Below are 16,259 nucleotides of genomic sequence, written 5' to 3'. Positions count from 1 at the left end.
CTCCTGCTTTTAATATAATATGTGTGGACTAGCATTTAGCTTTTGTTGTGCTTACACTGTACTCTTCAGCTCCTATCACAACTCATTTTAGCTCAAGTCAGATCTAAGTTACGGTGTACACAAGTTTGAGGTTTAATTTTCTGATTTTACACTTCTTTAGATTTTTCTGATAATACGTAGCTTATTTATTTATTCTTCATCCAGTTTGCTTGTACTGTATACCGAGTAATTGTATAACTAAACCAGGAGGATTTGCACATCATTCATTAGAGTAATGTTAGATGCAGATGTAGTTAGATGAGCCTTCGATCAGAGCTTAAAGCTGTGTAGGTACTACTTTATATTCTGTAAATAAATGCATCTCCAATTAGCAAAAGAGCAAGTGTAACCATAATTTTATTTTTCTGGGTCAGCCTGAAACATAAAATGGATTTAATGTCAACAATTTACAATGTGGTATTTCAACCTTATAGTCTCACAGTGGAGCTATTAATTCATGCAGTGAGACACGTGAGCTGACACAAACACAAACACACAGCAGCACAGATGAAAGCGGAGGGTGCAGGATCAGTTTTAAAAGAGTCCTGCATTTTTTTAGTTGTTTAGTGTTCTTAGTGTTATAATAAAAATGTTAATATAATATATAAAGTAGTAATGTTTCTTGTAAGGCAAAAAAAAAAAAGTGTTAGAAAAAGAATGTGGGCTCATCACCCTGAAACTTAAAAACAAAGGAAAGGCTCTATTTTAACATTATTTTAACCCGATTTACTCAACCTAGTTAGTTGCTTTGGTTTCTTATGGCTCAGTCACATTAGAGTTAAAACAGAGGGGCGGGCTCCTTGCGAGGACAAATTACTGTTTGCCTGGTGGTTGCATTAAATGTTTCTGCTGTCAAAGACTAAATGCAAGTCCTTGTAGTGATTGCACAAGTGGTGGGAGGTAACCAGTCACATAACAACCGTGGTCTGGTGACTGGTCGGACTGTCTGCAGTCATTTTCAGACAGGTTGTCTAAGGTTTGCAAATGTATTTCTATAAATATCGACAGGTTGCCAGCACTTTGCAGTCGATCTGAATCAGTGTGAACCGATGTGAACAACTTGTCTGCGATCTGTCCGTCTGCGATAGAGGACTGGACTGGTTGCCAACTATCTGTATGTCATTTTGTAGTTGAATCTCTATGAAATGTGAATTTTTGTGTATGTACATAGCAAGTGGTTTGCTACAGCCACAGACTTGTAATTTTTGCAGATTTGTCATAGTTAATTGCTACCTTGATGCCGTTTAAATGCAAACTGATAGCAGACTGACTGCCATAGTCATTTTCTCCATTTTTAGAGCAGCTATTTCAAAGCTAACATGAGACCTTCATTGAAAACATGGTTACAGTAATTTTTTGTCATGTTGAGATCATAAACCACTGTTTTCTCTAGTGTAACTGCAGAATTATCCATCTAAAAAAAAAACAGAATTTAAAAGTTAAAAAAAGAAAACTGAAACTCAGTGAAGACATCGTCTGATGGGGAGACGGCTTCTTGGTTCCCAACCTTCTGACTTGCATATCAGTGAATTCGGTTTAGAGCCAGTATGTTTTTTAGGAGACTGGCCGGGTTGCCCTGTGAATGCACCGTGGGACTGTAAACAGTGTGGACTTTGTAAGACTTCCCATCGTCAGCAAAAGGATTTTAAGACACACATGCACACACACGGAGGCAGTAACGCTTAGATGAATAACTTTGGGAATAGGTGGAAAATATTCGATATGTATGTAAAACAAGCTGCACACAGGGCACCTCCACTTGCTTACACACACATATCATCATTATGTATCCACCCAACAAATCTGAGGTCGATAGAGTCACACTAAGCCTGGGGTGCACTAAATCCATAATTACATGGTGGTCACACACTTACTTCACACCCATGCAGACACACACACACACACACACACACACACACACACACACACACACACAAACACAAACACACCCTTTCATGAATACTTACTGATAAATAGAGCTCAGGAAGGAACTCCGACTGTCATTATTTCACATTAGCTAAAGTAGGCTTGACCTGTGATCTGCGTGCTGCTTATCTCAGCATCATTCAGTTCATCCTAATGAGTCAAAACAAAAACTCGCCTTGTAATCGGAAGGTTGCCGGTTCGAGCCCCGGCTTGGACAGTCTCGGTCGTGGTGTCCTTGCGCAAGACACGTCACCCGTTGCTTACTGGCGGTGGTCAGAGGGCCCACTAGTCCGGCAGCCTCGCCTCTGTCAGTGCGCCCCAGGGTGGCTGTGGCTACAATGTAGCTTGCCATCACCAGTGTGTGAATGTGTGTGTGAATGGGTGGATGACTGGATGTGTAAAGCGCTTTGGGGTCCTTAGGGACTAGTAAAGCGCTATGCAAATACAGGCCATTTACCATTACTTTAAAGTCTCTTTCCTTTCAAAAAGAGAAGAAGGACTAATTGTTGTGCCGGTTGTTGGATGTTTGTTCCTCACTTTCCAGTTTGATACGGCAACATTTCTTTAAAATCATCATCAGAAAGAAAACTTTCATTGTGCTGAAAGTCAGTCTCAGTTTAAGTGCGTTTACGTGTCTTTTCTTTCTTTGCATATTTGTTACACTTGTTTCTGATCGTCAGCCTCTATCATTCTCTGTATTATTGTTGGGTCTTTACCTTACAATATAAAGGGCCTAGAGGCAACTGTTGTTGGGATTTGATGCAACATAAATTACATTTAATTGAAATCAACCACATTTTAAGTTTAAATATAAGTTTAAAAAAAAGCTATGATCTGAAATACATCACTGTGACAAGTATTCAAAAAAGAAATCAGGAAGTGGGTCAACCCTTTTTTTGCAGCACTCTGTTCATACGGTAAAAACAGACTTTTCCAGCAGTTTTTAAGTTGAGAATCTTTTTTTCTTCATAGTTCAGTGAGGGAGAAAGAGTAGGTGGACTTTTTAAATATTTACCTTGAAATGAAAATGTGTTATTTGATATTACTCTTTTAAACTTGCTGTCTTTCATGTGGTTTAAGTTAAGCTTTGGCACATATAGTCAACAAATATATATATATATATATATATATATATATATATGTATATATATATATATATATATATATATATATATATATATATATATATATATATATATATATATATATATATATATATATATATATATGAGGTTAATATACAACATTGTATATCTATATTTCTTTTGTTAAAAAAACCCCTCAAAACATCTTCTGGTAAAATAAAAAAACATGTCTCTTTTTCTTTCCCACCTGTTCCATTTGTAAATGAGCTTAGTAAACGTAATCCCTCGTGAACAGTGGGGGGTAGAGGAGTGAACATCTTTCTATTTTTTTCACTGATTGCTTTTCTCATTTGATAATGAGGTTGGTAACGTGCTTTGAAATTGGGAGTGAGAGATGAAGCTGTCAGGCTGATTTGTCTGAAGCTGAGGTTTGCTGATTCCATTATTTGGCCTGGAATTGGCTGTCACTGACACTGGATTTGGCATTCATACCAGGCACAGGTGTACTCTTGTAGCTTATCTCTGCCTTTTCTCAGTGATGAAGTGGCTGCCTTGGGGCTGTAATGAGCAGGAAGGCATAGAAAGACTGAGCGAGTCTGTTTTTCAGTCACAGGTGCACAGAAAGCGTGAGAGTGATCTCTGATGGCGGTATGATGGTTTGTATGAAGTACGACAGAAAGAGAGGCGGGATGGACTGAAGGAAGGAACAGCAGGTGGAGAGGTGAGGGGGGTGTAGAGCGAGAAAGGGAGATGTTGGACAGTGGTATATACAAACACACACACTACACACACACACACACACACACACACAAACACACACACAAACTCACATAGAAAGTGAGTGAAAAGGGGGGAGAAACAAACAAGCAAGTCCTTGGCTGTCCCACAACACCAGCTGACAGGTGCTTCCTGTATGAGTGGCTAGCATCCACAGTTTATATCCTGAATGTGTGTGTTTCTGTTTGTGGCCGTGTGTTTGTGTTTATTAGTGTTAGCTGGCTTGTGGATTTGCAAACCACCAGTTCCTTATGAAAATTCTTATATAGATATTAAGAAAATACAGATTAAGGAGTTCATGTTTGTCACTTAAAAGCAATTTCTCTGTAAAAAGGAAGAAAAAATATGTGGCTATAATATGAAAATCACAAACACTGTTTTTTAGTTCACATGCAGTGTTTTTGGTTTTGAGTGCGAGTACCTGAGTGTAAGTGAGGGCTGATGGTGAGCTAACTTTAATTCTTGTCTTCCTTGGGGGGCTCAACCCGGGGTAGCGGTCATGTCCGGTTAGGGGCTCTGTTGGCTCTCAGGTGACTGTTTCCTCGCGGCTGCGTGCAGCGGGGCTAGGGGAGGGTCTGTGCTGACGGACGTGGGTTACTGACCTGGTAGCCTGGCTGCCCCTGGGTGGGTCCGGGATGGGCGTGAGGTTCTGGGGGCGCTCCGTCTCTGGGCTGGGGCCCGGGCCGGGCCTTGGGGGCTTGGGTCCTGGTTGGTGTGTTGCCGGGGTTATGGGCGGGTGGGTGCATGGGGGCCCAGCCCTGGAGCAGGGTGCCGCCGGTGCATCGAGCCACCTGGGGGGCTCTTCAACTGGTGGGGAAGATTGTCACATCTTGCAGGAGCTTTCCTCTCCTCAGGGGCTCTCTCTACAGGAGGGGGAGATACAGGAGAGGTGGAGGAAGATCTCAGCCTGGGTGTTTATTGTCTTATGTAGTCTGGAAGAAGAGTGGATGGTGGGGTGGGTGCAGTTTTCTCTGTGGTGGGGTTGGGTGGACTGTCCTGGGCTCTGTGGGGCCGGGAGGCGCTGCTGCGCTGGGCCCCGGTCTGGATGGGCCTGGGCCCCCTTTCCCTGGTGGGTCGCGGAGTATGGGGGTGCCTACTGGGGTCAGCGGGGGAGCTGGCCCCAGGGAGGGGTCACTTGCCCCTCCCTTCCTTCCCTCCCCATCTCCAGCTGCCTCCCTCTTCCCGCTCCACCACAACCACCCACACATGCAGGACCTTGGAGTAGGGGTATGTCACCAGGGTGCAGAGGAGGCCACCCCCCCCTGTCCCCTTCTGGCTGCCTCTGCCTCAATTTTATCCCACAACTTAGACATTCACATTACTCACACTCTCATTACACATACATATAGGATCTTGGGGGTGGGCACGATACACGGAATCCAAAGTACCATCAGGGTGTACACCTCACCCCTGGCATCGTTGCCCACCTCTCAATGTTAAATACACGTAGACATTGAGGGCCAGCAGGAGGGACCATGCGCTTACCTGCTGCTCTCTGGCAGGTAGCTCCATGCCCTCCTGGGTTTTAAATGCACCTTAGAACACACATGCATCAACACTACAATGAGCGGGTGGAGGGAGGTTTGGAGTCTTCTCTCACCCCCATTCTCTGCGACCTGCTGGAGCGGGGGGGCTAGGAGGAGGAGTTGGCTGTCCGACTGCGGTCTGGAGTGTGGGGCCTCCCTGCTGCTGCGGAGTCGGGGCGATCTGCCTCCCCCCACCGCAGGGAAAAGGGTAACACCACCTGGGTCTGGGTGCAGTTCCCCCCCTCCAGGGGCAAGGGTACCTAGACCCAGGGCTTAGAGTACGCTTGGGGAGTGTGATCGTGTGTACAGCGTCTCTTTATGTCTGTCTCCACGTTGGTTGAGTGTGGAGTAAGTGCATATGAGAGCATGAGGGTGGGAATGGATGTTTGTATATGTGTGTGCCTGTATGTCTGTGTCTATATGTCAGATTGGGTGTCAGGCGCCACCTCTCTGGGGACATCTTAGGCCCTCCAAGGTATGGAGGCCTATCTCCCCCTACCACCACTTCCCCTGCCAGTGGCGGACTCCCTCAGACATCGGTGCGTTGGTGGTTCTTTGTGTCCGGAGATGGGCGTCCAGGTACACACCGGCTCACTCCTTGGCGGCCGCTTATCAGGGCCTGGAGCCTGGGGCTCGCTCGGGCCACTTCGGAGGTGGGGTGCCCCCGGCCTTTCGGCCTGGGGCTCGGTCACTCAGGCACGGCTGGCTGCCGGCGGAGCTCACGGGCGCGTCACTGCAACCCCCCCTGGCTTCTGCTCCGCGGCTGCTGAGTGAGCCCTCATCTGGGACTCTCCTCAGCTCTTTCTGGGACAGTGGCGCGGCTGCCCCTCTGTTGGTCTTCCTTGGTCTCTTGTGTTCTGGGGGCCTCTGGATGTCTGGAGTTTTGATCTCCTCCATACCTGCTTCATGCCCTGGAGGACGGGGCTGTGGCCCCCCCACACCCTCTAATCAGAATCAGAATACTTTATTGATCCCTGGAGGAAATTATTTTTTGTTACAGTGCTCCATTTTAAACCAACATTAAGACAAGACAGACAATACACTAACTAAGAATAGTACAATATATACATATATATACATACATACATACATAAGTCACTCATAGATAAATAGTTGGAAAAGAAACATGTGTAGTTGTAGCAGCAAACAGTGTGTTAAGTGGATGCGTTGTACAGGGAGATGGCCACAGGCAGGAATGATTTCCTGTGTCGTTCAGTGGTGCTTTTCGGTAATCTCAGTCTCTCACTGAACTAGGGCTGCCACGATTAGTCAACTAGTCACGATTATGTCGACTATTAAAATCGTCGACGACTAATTTAATAGTCGACGCATCGTTTGAAGCTTTGTAAGATCGCAAAAGACGCAGGAATAATAGCAGGATTTAAGAGTGTAATAACGGACTGAAACAGAAGATGGCAGCACTGCATGTACAAGGATGCCAGCTGCCGTTAAACCCCGAAGAAGAAGAAGCTGTGTCCCAGAATTCATAGCGCAGCCCAGCGCAGTTGTCAACAATGGCGGCAGCTAGTTAGTTTTAACTTTACTCTTATTATTCTTTCTGGGTCACAAAATAAACGTTTAACATGTTTTCAGGCTTGAATGTAGCTGTGTAAACCTCAAATATCGGCTCAGTTTATCAAGACACCACATATTTTCAAAAGCGCTCCGACGTTTTCGGAGATGTCTGTTACCCACTAGCTCGTTAGCTAGGTGGGGGCAAGGCTAACTAGAGCCGTGAGAACACCGGACTCCCGGCAAATCGTTTTCAAACCCACCGCCGTCTTTCGCTAGTCAGGTTAAACATATATATAAGTCACTTAGATAACTTAAAAATGTTATTGTTTGGCTTTCTTTAGTATTTTATTTGTTCCTGAGTAAATCGGTTTGGCTGAGATTAAAGTTATAGTTTTTGCACAGCTAAAACTGTCAAGCAGACAGCTGATTATCAGAAGTGTGAGACGCTGGTAGGGTTGCCAACTCCCTGAAAAATAAATAAGGGACACCTCGTGGCCAGGGCCGGGCAACCTAGTTGTCTTCACCCTTCCCATTGTGGTAGCTCTTTTTTGTGTGTGTGAAATTATTTTTTAACCATTTGACTTGAATTTGATTTAAGCAGATGCATATTCTTTGTGATATGACCATATGGGAAACAAATGATCATTTAGCCATTTATTTTTAGCTCAAAATGACAACATTAACACAGTAAAACAGGTCTCTTTCTTAAACAGAAGCCTGTCATGCTTAACTTTTGAGAATATAAGTAAATCTTTCTTTAAAAGAACTCTGTCCTGCTTAACTTAAAATTATATAAATTAATAGAAAGCAATAGAACGAAAAATATTCTTGTAACAGTGCACATTTAGTGCATTTAGTACAATTGGCTTCAGTTGAGGTATTATTTCAGCTTTTCTAAAGCTAATCAGCTGCTCCTGTTTGTAAACCCACTTGTTCCCATGATTACGCATCTTAACTCATCATCATTATTCATCTATGTATTACTTTTATGTATTAGTCATCTATTTGTTGTAATCATCTATCCTTGGAGTTGTTTATTACACAAAATAAATTATATTATCACACTTCTGGCCACATAGCGCTGATATTCACTGCACATGCCCATTTTAACCTTAACCAGAGGGTTTAAAAAACAAACCAGTGTTTACATACCATATCTGCTTCTGCCGTGGCCTGGTGGACAAGAAATTGGTTAAGGGTTCCCCGAGCTTTCACGCCCCTCATGTTCTTCATGTGCCCACCATTAGACGCATGCCTATGGAAAAAGTGCGCCGGCACACAGTGCAGTGCGCTTTATAGGTGTTATGGTGACCTTTTCCAGCCAGGTGTTTCCCTTTTCCCATTCCTCCCTGTGCTTTTGCAGCCTTTTTTTCTTTCTCTGAGCAAACAAACATTGCTGCTCTAATGCTGGGCTCACACTGTGAGATCTTTGGTCCATTTTGAGACGATTTTTGAGTCGTGCGACTGATTTGGTGATCGGCCCGATTTTGGCCTTCATCGTGCATCGTGTAGTATACGTGGGGTAACGAGAAGCGATTAACACCTCGAGCAGCTCCCGATCATCAATCGCTCGTGAGCCGCTCACACTGCTCACGCGCAAACACGTAAACGTCGGTGAAAAAGACGGTGCAGCTCGGCTGTGCAGCGTGTGATCTGGACACAAGCGATGGAGGCACAACTTGTAGAACTTTGGAAAGCTCATCCGAGCCTTTTCGATGTGGCATCACAAAATTATCACGACCACAACAACCGTTAAAATAGTTGGATTTACATTGCTGTTCAATCACAGCTGCCTGATCAATGTTTTTCGTTAGCAATTTAGCAAAGTTGATGGTGGTGGTTTGTGTGTCTGTGTGAGTGAAAGACAGAGAGAGCGACAGATTTTCTGTTATAACCTTCATGTTATGGAGGCACAGTGTGAGCACTCGGGTCGCATCAGAGCATCGGGCGGTATAGTGTGAGACCCTGCATCGTGACCTACCAACTTCTAACCCCTGCGAGTCAATCGTGCAGTTTGAGCAGGAGCTGAATAACGTGACTGAAAAAATCGCACAGTGTCTGCCCAGCTTTAGTAGTACTGTCGTCCGAGACTTGCACCGCAGTGTCGGCGTTTGTTTCCCTGTTGGCCATGCTTCTTGTTGTGGTCATCTGTTGTCTTCCGGTATTTTCTCCGCAAGCGACCTTTCCTCGACCAATGAGATGAGCGGTAATCTGAATTGTCATAAGTGTGCTGTCAGCTCATTGGTCACAAAGCAGGAGAGGGGCTGGGAATTATGTTTTCAAACAAAGCGTTAATTCCATAAACATTTATAGACTACTTTTGATTCTCACTGTATTACGGGACAAAGTGCGTCCCTTATTAGCTCAATACGGGACGTGTACTTTTGTTTCTAAATACGGGACGATTCCGTTTTTTAAGGGACGGTTGGCAACCCTAGACGCTGGAGAATATACTCCGGTGTCCTGTTATATTTTAGAAAGCAAGGAGTTTATTAAACTTCACCGAAACAATCTGCAAATTTCATTAAAAATTAATAAACTACCATCTTGTCTTTATTTTTAGTTAGCACAAACACTTCAAGCTGTAAGCTAATGATAGTTATATAAGACCAGATGCTGCTGGTGCAATAAGCTGTACGCTGTACGTCCAATGGATGATGATCTGATTAGTCGACTAATCGCAAAAATAATCGGTGACTAGTCGACTATCAAAATAATCGTTTGTGGCAGCCCTACACTGAACGAGCTCCTGTGACTGACCAGCATGTCATGGAGTGGGTGGGAGGTGTTATCCAACATTGTCTTTATCTTGGACAGCATCCGCCTCTCCGACACCACCTTGAGGGAGTCCAGCTCCATCCCCACAACATTGCTGGCCTTACGGATTAGTTTATTAAGTCTGTTGGCATCTGCGACCCTCAGCCTGCTCCCCCAGCATGCAACAGCATAGAGGATCGCACTGGCCACAACAGACTCATAGAAAATCCTCAGCATTTTCTGGCAGATGTTGAAGGACCTCAGTCGCCTCAAAAAATAGAGACGACTCTGGCCCTTCCTGTAAAGTGCTGTGGTGTTTTTAGCCCAGTCCAGTTTATTGTCAATGTGTACTCCAAGGTATTTATAGTCCTCCACAATGTCAACACTGACCCCCTGAATTGAAACAGGGGTCAAGTGTTTCCTGGTCTTCCTGAAGTCCACGATCAGTTCCTTGGTCTTTGCCACGTTGAGCTGCAGATGATTCTGCTCACACCACGTGACAAAGGAGTCGACCACAGCCCGGTACTCTGTCTCATCATCCCTGCTGATGCATCCAACCACCGCAGATCATTACATGAAGGAACCTTTTAAAAAACAAAAAAACAAGCGCGTCCATGCTCACAGGTGTACACACGGGTGATCACACCCACAAACTACACCCTTTTTGGCTCCTACCTCAAAGCACACTGTGTTCTGTTGATCTTATGTGCTGCACAATAATGTTTAATATTTAGTATTTACTGTCATATTCCCATATATCATTGTGATGTTGGTATTCTATTACTCTTGTTCTCTTCTGCTTGTTTTCTTTTTTCTTTCTCAGCAGGTGATCCAGGTGATTGATATATGCATTTTTTTTTCTTTTTTTCTTCTTTTTTTTCTCTTTTTCTGCTCATTCTGTTGGTTTTTGGTTTTTGCCTTTCTCCCCCGTCCCTCTTCTCAGCTGTTTCTCTTTCCCTCTCTTTCTCCCCTTCTTTCCCCCAGTCAAGTCTGTCCCGTATTCAGTAAGTGAAAATAAAATAAACAATAAAAGGTGAATCAAATGGACCATTATGGCAAGGCTGGGATGGTCAATTTGGTAAAGTAAATCCGTTGGGCATCTTTCTTTGCCTTTAGACAACAATTCTGATGGCAAAAGAGCCAAACGGGACAGGCAAAAAAAAAAAAAAAATAATAATAATAATAATAATTCTTGTCTGTATCATTTTAGGGTCCTTACCTTAAAGCACCTTGAGATGACTGTTGTTGTGATTTGGCACAAAAAAACAAGTCAGTCAGGTTTTATGTCTACAACATGTATGCTACTTGGTCCACTGATGCCTGGTCTGTTATTTGAGCCTGTTGCTATGTGGTAACTATGCAATGTGATAATTTCATGTTATGCACACGTCATGTTGCCGTCAGGATATTAAAGTGACACTATCTCACTATACGTGTTACAGGTGACTAAATCCTAAAGTCTCTGGTAATTGGCTAGAATTTCTTTTTTTTTTTTTTTTTATTAAATGACATCAGAAACAGCAGTATGCGACATTACGTGATGGCAGAGCTTCAGTTCATCCTTTGTCTTTTTTTTTTTTTTTTTTTTTTTTTTTTTTTTAATAAATAGGACAGGGGGAATGAATGAGAGAAAGGGGGGGAGAGAAAGAAAGAAAACCAAAGGGGAGAAGAGACGGTGAGAAGGGGGGGGAAGAGAGAGAGAAAAAAAAAAAAAAGAACTCCTGGGTCACCTGTATGGAGAAAAAAAAAAAAAACAAACAAAAAAAACAAACAGAGGAGACAGCAAACAACAAAGAGCAACATAATAATAGAGAAAACAAAGCACCATCACAATAAACTAGCTAGTCATAGATATCAATATTTACTAAATAATAAACGATATTGTGCAGCACGCAAGATAGACAGCGCACAGTGTGCTTTGAGCGCATGCATGTCTTAAAGCCAAGAAAGCTTTAGTCCGCGTCTGTGAATACCCATGTGTGCATACCTGTGTGGATCAGCATGCTTGCATTCCAAAGGTTTCTCCATGTAATGATCTGCTAGGGAGTGAGGGGGGGCCACAGCCCCGTCCTCCAGGGTGTGAAGCGGGTATGGAGGAGATCAAAACTCCAGACATCCAGAGGCCCCCAGAATACAAGAGACCATGGAAGACCAACAGAGGGGCAGCCGCGCCACTGTCCCAGTAAGAGCTGAGGAGAGTCCCAGATGAGGGCTCGCCCAGCAGCCGCGGAGCAGAAGTCAGGGGGAGTTGCAGTGACGCGCCCGTGAGCTCCGCCGGCCCCCAGCTGTGCCTGAGTGACCGAGCCCCAGGCCGAGAGGCCGGGGGCACCCCACCTCCAAAGGGGCCCGAGCGAGCCCCAGGCCCCAGGCCCCGACAAGCGGCCGCCAAGGAGTGAGCCGGTGTGTACCCGGACGCCCACCCCCAGATACAAAGAACCACCAACACACCGACACCTGAGGGAGTCCGCCACCGGCAGGGGAAGTGGTGGTGGGTGGAGATAGGCCTCCAAACCTTGGAGGGCCTGAGGTGTCCCCAGAGAGGTGGCGTCTGATACCCAACCTGACATATAGACACAGACATACAGGCACACACAGATACAAACATCCATTCCCACCCTCATGCTCTCATATGCACTCACTCCACACTCAACCAACGTGGAGACAGACATAAAGAGACGCTGTACACACAAACACACTCCCCAAGCGTACTCTACAAACCGGGTCTAGGTACCCTTGCCCCTGGAGGGGGGAATTGCACCCAGACCCAGGTGGTGTTTCCCTTTTCCCTGCGGTGGGGAGAGGCAGACCACCCCGACTCCGCAGCAGCAGGGAGGCCCCACACCCCAGACCGCAGTCGGATGGCCAACTCCTCCTACTAGCCCTCCCGCTCCAGCAGGCCGCAGAGAATGGGGGTGGGAGAAGACTCCAAACCTCCCTCCACCCGCTCATTGTAGTGTTGATGCATATGTGTTCTAAGGTGGCTAGAATTTCAATAGACTGAAATATGACATCTGACAGATTAGTAGGAGTTAACCTGAAACTTGGAGGCTGTATGTAAGTGATGGTTGTGTAAATGAGGCTGAATGTATTTACACGAAATGCATTTTTTAAATTTGTAATTATGATTTTTTTATAATAACAAAATTTAATAATTAATTAATATTTTTATTTATATTTAAGATAGCTTTATGGTCTTGTGCTGCATTTAGTTTTCTATTTTTACTGCTTTTAAATGCTCTTTTCTTCTTATTTATCTCAGTTTCACCACTGATCTTTTTCTGTTGCTTCTTCTTGATTATTTGATGACAGACTAGCCTCACATTTGTGTCAGGTGTCTTTTCGCTGCATATTGATATGCACTGTCACGTTTTTAGTTTTGATTTGTGGGTTTTAAATTCCATATGCATTTTTCTCTGTGCGCAAGTTAAGTTCAGACAAGTCCATGTATGTGAATTCTCCTCACGTCCCTGCATTTATTCCTGCTATTACTCATGATGTCCCATGTACAAGACATGAGGATGCTTGAGCACACACCCAGACCACACACACATGCACTGGGAGCTCAATGGGAGGTTAAAAGCTATTTCCCAGGTCTTGTTTTAATTGGATGCTCCATTGGGTTTTTTCAATTAAATGTAATTAGTAGGAATTAGCCATCTACTTGAGTTGCAGTTGTCCACCAAGACATAAATACTAAAGTCACTAAAATCTGCACTGTTAGCATCATAAACGTACAAATACAGACATTTCACTATGTCTTCCTGGAGGTAGGTGATTTAGTATTTAATGGCATACCAGAATTGTAGGGGTGTTGTCTAGCAACGGGTTTCTGGATATTGGTCAGACCATTAAGAAGGGTGGATCAAGGACATTGGTACCAATACTTGCTACGTTTAATCAGTGTATGTGGATGTAATTAATAGTTCTTTCATTTTTCTTCCACAGTTTTCTTAGTTTCTCCTCATTTTTGTTCTATTTTAATGGTTTAGGTTACGTCATTAAGTTTTAATGCTTGTTTTTCTTCTTATTTATGCATTATGTTGTCAAAAAACCTGTTCTTTCTTCTTTAAATGCTTTGTTTCTCTACGTTGTAATTTCCACATCTGTCATGCTATTGCGTCTCACTTTCTAACACCCTCCATGCTTACGCCACGTTTTTCAGTTTTTACTTGTCACATGACTAAAAAATCCATTTAAAAATTGAGAAAATATATTCATTTGTTAATCATTTTTATAGTTCCTTGTGCTGCATGTTGCCAGACAGCCGGAAAAGAGAAAGACCCCAGCGAAGAGTCATGGATGTAGGGAAGGAAGATATGCAGAGGGTTGGTGTGACAGAAGAGGGATAGTGTGAGATTAAGGCAGGTGGTCCACTGTGGCAACCGCTAAAGGGAGCAGCTGAAAGAGAGGACGTAGGTTAGCTCATGTACCTCGTCTTAGTGTCTACAAGTACAGGGGGTTGCTCTATTTGATATGCAAGTTAGTGCAAAAAAAGCTGTGAATCACTGAGCTGCTTAATGTACAAAGACTAATGTAAAAGTGCTAAATATAAGCAGAAATCTTAGGACGGTTGCATTTGATTCATTTAGTTGCTGTCAACTAAGCAGGACATTTTTGAAGGCTGGGACAAGGATCATCTAACTGAGACCTTGCCTTTATATATTCTGCATCTGAATGGGATGATTCTTTGATGTGTCATAGCTGAAGAGTTTTGGGCATATCCTACGGAGAGGAGGCTCTGGGACAGACCCAGGATACACTGGAGAGATTCCCAGCTGACTTGGGAATGCCTTGGTGTCTGGATGATTTGGAGGAGAGGCTGGGGAGAGGATAGTTAGTGCATATAACCCTCTGAAGTTCTTTGCTTAATTTACCCCATCAAAATGAAATAAATGTAAAATGTTTTCCATTTGCTTTGTAAATAACAATTATTAAACAGCCTCAGGAAAGAACATGTTATTGCCTATTATATTCATACTGATTCGTTTTGAATGGTGAGATGTGATCTGTACACCAAAAGGCTGGATCACTAGATCTGCTAATGACGAAAAAATGCAGAAATTGAAGATTTTTCCATTCAAATTTTGAGCATCAACCCAAACATTAAAAGTTAAACATTGAGACACTATATTAATTTGTGAAAAAAAGTTAGAAATAGGGTTAACCCACATCAGACCTCTGCTGTGGTCATAGGAATGCCACCACCTTTGTACCCAGTGTCTGCTCCCTCTACAGAAGACATGTTAGAGAGATTCAGGAGATCCTTGAAGTATTCCTTCCACTGGCCAACTGTATCACACTGAGGTCAACAGCCCACTATGTCCACGACTCTTTACTCTGCTCTGCAGTACAGCTACAGAGACTCTACAGAGAACATGGCTTAGATGAGGTGGAATTGTATATGTAATTTGAAACACTGATTAGACAAATGCTGGTTACATCCAGCGGAGAATGCTTACATGTGTTTGTATGCATGAAATAAAAAAGATATAAAATATAGATAAGCACTATTGTATAAGCTTGAACATGCAAAAATGCAAGATTAAGCATATTTATAATAACTGACAAGCTTGAACTGTTTGCAGAAACAAATACATTTGTACATTATGCAGACCCCCTTTCCCACTTCTGAACCACAAATGCTTATTTTATTCATAGCCAGCGAGTAATTTCAACAGAATGACATGTCCCTTGTAACTTTGACTTATGTATGTCCACTGTGGGGAAAGCCCATCAGACAAGCTTGAATAATTTTTCACCCTCCCTCATTTTTTTAAGGCCAGGCTTGAATCCAGGGAGGTCCTTATGCCCTTACCTTCCTGCTGCTCAGTGAACAGTGGGTTTGTAGCACAGCATGTTTTATTACCTTTCTCCTACATTTTTAATGGAGGGTTTAAATAGAAATGCTTAGGTTTAGAACAATGTGTTAGCACAGTCAGTGGAGCTCTGGAAACAAACATTATGTTTTTAAGTAAACCTTGCAGGGAGACAAAATTATTTTATAGTAGACAATTTGATCTGACCTCTGAGGCAAACAAAAGATATGAAAGAACCCATGAAATGAATAATTCTCCAGACGTCATCATCCTTTGGATTAAAAGGAAGAGGAAATAATAGACTCAAAGTTCCTTCTGATTAGTCATTGTTGGCTCTTCACATGTTTATGTTAAGGTGACTGTAACATCATGCCCAAAGCATGTTTGGAGGAGTCATGGAGACTACACAGAAAAGAAGTGTAGATGGTGAATGTGACACCAAAAGCATTGGGTAAAACCGACACATTATCCTGAATTTTCCAAATTTGAGCTTGATGTGTACACCAATTGAGGTGTGTTTTTGCAAAAAATTTGTCCTCGTATAATGCACTGTGGAAAAAAACGGAGTTTACATCAAGCAATGATGAACTGGTGTCTGATTTTAATAAACCATTCGTAAGAGAAAGCGACAACAGGGAGAATTTTATAGTTTGATCCAGGAGTTGAAGGTGTATCATGATTGCTTTTGTGCATATTTTAAAATGTCAGTTGAGCAGTTTAAGCTCTTGTTGGAAGAACTGGAACCATATCTGAAGAAGCAGAGAAACCATTTCAAAGAGCCAATTGCGAGCCGTTCTGTGACACAACAGCAATCAAAT

At 43.3% G+C, this 16,259-nt stretch overlaps 1 protein-coding gene across 1 annotated transcript in view; it reads left to right on the top strand.

Annotated features, from left to right (window-relative positions):
- b4galt2 (UDP-Gal:betaGlcNAc beta 1,4- galactosyltransferase, polypeptide 2) overlaps positions 1-16,259 on the top strand; it is a 235,737-nt gene that overhangs the window by 28,742 nt on the left and 190,736 nt on the right. The window lies entirely within an intron of this gene.

The sequence above is a fragment of the Maylandia zebra genome, linkage group LG18, assembly GCF_041146795.1.
Source record: "Maylandia zebra isolate NMK-2024a linkage group LG18, Mzebra_GT3a, whole genome shotgun sequence".
Classification (NCBI taxonomy): domain Eukaryota; kingdom Metazoa; phylum Chordata; class Actinopteri; order Cichliformes; family Cichlidae; genus Maylandia; species Maylandia zebra.
The sequence above is the reverse complement of the archived record's forward strand: the minus strand, read 5'-3'. Positions and strand labels throughout refer to the sequence as shown.